Source organism: Triticum aestivum, chromosome 7B (genome assembly GCF_018294505.1).
Source record: "Triticum aestivum cultivar Chinese Spring chromosome 7B, IWGSC CS RefSeq v2.1, whole genome shotgun sequence".
NCBI lineage: Eukaryota > Viridiplantae > Streptophyta > Magnoliopsida > Poales > Poaceae > Triticum > Triticum aestivum.
Window position 1 is genome coordinate 757,241,883 of NC_057813.1, and position 3,472 is coordinate 757,245,354.

Consider the following 3,472-nt stretch of genomic DNA (forward strand, 5'->3'; position numbering starts at 1 on the left):
TCGCAGTTGAGAAAATACATAAGCAACCCAGAGAAGCAAGTTTCACATGAGTATATTGACGTGCAACCAGACCTCACTTACCGGGAGCACCCGATAAAAATATTGGAAGAATCTGAGAGGAGGACCCGACAGAAAGCCATTAAGTTTTTCAGAGTTCAATGGAGCAATCACACCAAAAATGAAGCAACTTGGGAGAGCGAGGATTTTCTTCGGACAGAGCACCCACACCTGTTTAAGGATCAGCTGAAATCTCGGGGACAAGATTTTTCCTAAGGGGGTAGGTGCTGTGACACTCCAAAATTTTTGTGATTTTGTTTTCAGAAAGAACCCTTGCTTGGTTTGAAAGAAGGTCATTTAAACCCTTCCTAAAAGCAATCTTCTAAGTTTGCCCTCTCAAAAAAAAATCCTTTTCTTGGATTTGGTTTCATTTAAAATGAAAAAAACCCTTCTAGTTTTGGGCTTTTATTTGGTTTTGATCCCTTCAAAAAAAAATTCACCATGCTTCCTATGGTGAAATTTTCCCAAAACCTTTCCTCCCACTATAGTTCAACCCTAACATTCTGTCCAAACAAATAAAATCCATTTTTGGATTTTATTCCAACTGTTTCTCCTCCCCAAAATAATTCTGTCTTTTCTTTTGAGCATAGGTGAATTGCAAAGCAAGTGCCCTAATGCTTTTGATTTTTGACCTCAACTCAACACCCCTGGATAGTCCTTTGAACCCACAACCCAGAACCATCTTGATCCACTCTTCTCCTGTTCAAATATTTCAAATTGCACTCACTGCAAGTTTGGACCAGATTTGCCAAATTTGGTGAAATTCATATCTACACCTCTCCAAAAATTCCACAAATATTCAGGCAGCCTCTAGATGCAATGAGAGGCCCCTCTACCAAAAACCAGCTCAAGGAAAAATCCCTACATGCCTGGATCATTCTGTCGAACACCTTGCATGCACTGTTCTAGTCATATTCAGTTAAAATCAGAAGTTCAGTGTCTATCTTCGTCAGTAACTTCAGTCACTAGCTCACAGTGCGTTTGGCATGTAGCTCACGGCCAGGCTTGCTTGTCCGGAGCCTCACACGCGCGCTTGGCGCCTTCCTGGCGTCGGTGGCGCCCTGGCCCGCCTAGGCCGGCGTGTCTTGCGGCAGCCGCAGCACCGTAGCGGCCGACAGGAAGCAGAACGGCGGCCAACACCGTTCGGCGCCGCCCAAGCATCCTGGTGGCTCCGCGTGGCCACCTCCTTGCCAGCGCATGCATGCAGCCGTCGCCGTGGCGCGGCACGCGCAGAGCGCGCTCCCTGCCGCCGACGGGCCCGCGCCACCCCGTTCCGTCGAGCTCCCCCTAAACCCCAAAATCCCGACGCGGTTAGCACCAAAACGGAACCATGGAGCACCCACGACGACGTTCAGCCTCTGAAACCTCCCGTACAACCGCATCGCCGCCGTAATCACCTCGGCGGAGAACCCCGTTCTCGGCAACCGCTTCAGGGCGGCTATATATAGCACCCCGAGCCTGCTCTCGCCCGCGGCACACCTCCTCTACCCCACTAGACCCCGCCCAGCCACTGGGAGAGCCCCGAGGGGCTCTTCTTCCCCGACTCTGGCCACCCCGTTCCGCCTCGGCCTCCAACTCGATTCGCTCTGGTGAGGCCGTCTCCGGCGCTCTAACTTCGTCAGCAACCCTCTCGAGCAACTAGGAGACTAACCCCCACTCCTATTTGATCCCCGCAGCTCCCTCCGGCGAGATCCATGACTACCCGAACCGCCGTCCGCCGGAGCTAGGGCCGCCGTCGACACAGTGCATGCCAGCGACCACCACCACCACCCACAGACGCGGAACGGTGCACTGATCACGGAGGTAAACCCCGATCACCTTGCCTCGCCGTGGATCGCCGCCGGCGACCACCGCACCTCTCGGGCGCCGTCGCGCTCTGTTCCTCTGCTTGAACTTTCAAACCCGACAGGTGGAGCCCGCTTGTCAGCCTCACAACCGTTTTTTTAAACGAAACGTTATCTGTACTTTTCCGCAGAACCCCCTGGAAGTTTTCTGTTTCATTACAGATGAGTCCTTGGGTTAAAACACTTATAACTTTTTAACAGAAGGGAATTTTTGAGTGATTCTTTTTCTGTTCTCTTTAGATTTTTTTGTCTAGTTTTTTATCATATTTATTTGAAAAATATTTGGAACACTTTTCTGTACACTCACGGTATTTACGTTGCGTACGTATTTTTCTTATACCGTAGATACCGGAGGAGGTGACGGAGCTGCAAACTTCGCACAGTTAGACTCCGACTACTCCAAACCAGGCAAGCATGTTTGAACTCTTGATATGATGAGTGTTGTTGCATGTTTGCATTTTAGTATAGTCATGGCATGTTTATGAACATCACTTTGCATGATATATCTCATGCACATAATCGGAAAGTAAGTTTCGGAAAACATTATGTTGTTGGATACATATTTGCAAAGCCATGTGTTGGTATGAGGATGGGTAAGATGGCAGTGTTGTGACATGCCAGTCTTATGGCATATTATTTGACTTCCGTGTCGTCATGACACAATTCACATTCCCATTCATTCCATTCTATACTGTCACATGTTTTCCGAAAGGAATATGGCATAGTAAGTTGCAAATCGTTTTCCTGGTACACACCAAGTGGAGAGGCCGGGATGAGGGTTCCATGGCCCTGGATTAAAGCCCGTCATCCTGTCAGGGGGCATGAGTGTTTCCGGTTGGGACCGAGAGGGGGGCACCCCTTAGAGCGCGCGTAAAGAAATTTGATCCCATGCTATTTGAGGTTGTGGCCTCCCCATCTCAAAGTTTTTCTTGGACGTTGGCCAGGGTGATTCCTGGCAACGTGAGGTGAAATGGGTGTGTACTAGTTAAATGTGTTTCTACTGAAATACCGTAAACGGAACTAGTCCTTCGTGAGTACGGAAATCCGTTGGCTGTGTTCAGTTCTTCCAAACTCTGTAGAGTCTAAATCTTTCAAATTATCTTGTACTTTGTTCGAGTACTATAATTATCTTACCTTGTCAGGTATCAGCCTCAGTGACAAAACTCCGGTGGGATTTATGTGTGATAAATCCTGTTAAAAGATTATTCTTGTGGATGGACTAATTTGTTGTTTACATTTATTACAAGCCCTGTCTGCGATGTCGCTCAGACGTCCGACGGTGGCAAACATGTTATTTACTTTTGTTTTAAGCCCTGTCTGCGATGTCGCTCAGACGTCCGACGGTGGCGGACCTGTTATTTACTTTTGTTATAAGCCCTGTCTGCGATGTCGCTCAGACGTCCGACGGTGGCGGACCTGTTATTTACTTTTGTTATAGGCCCTGTCTGGGATGTCGCCCAGACGTCCGACTGCGGTATTTCTTTTAAAGCCCTGTCTGTGATGTCGCCCAGACATCTGACTGTGGTATTTCTTTTTAAGCCCTTTATGTGATGTCGCCCAGACGTCCGACT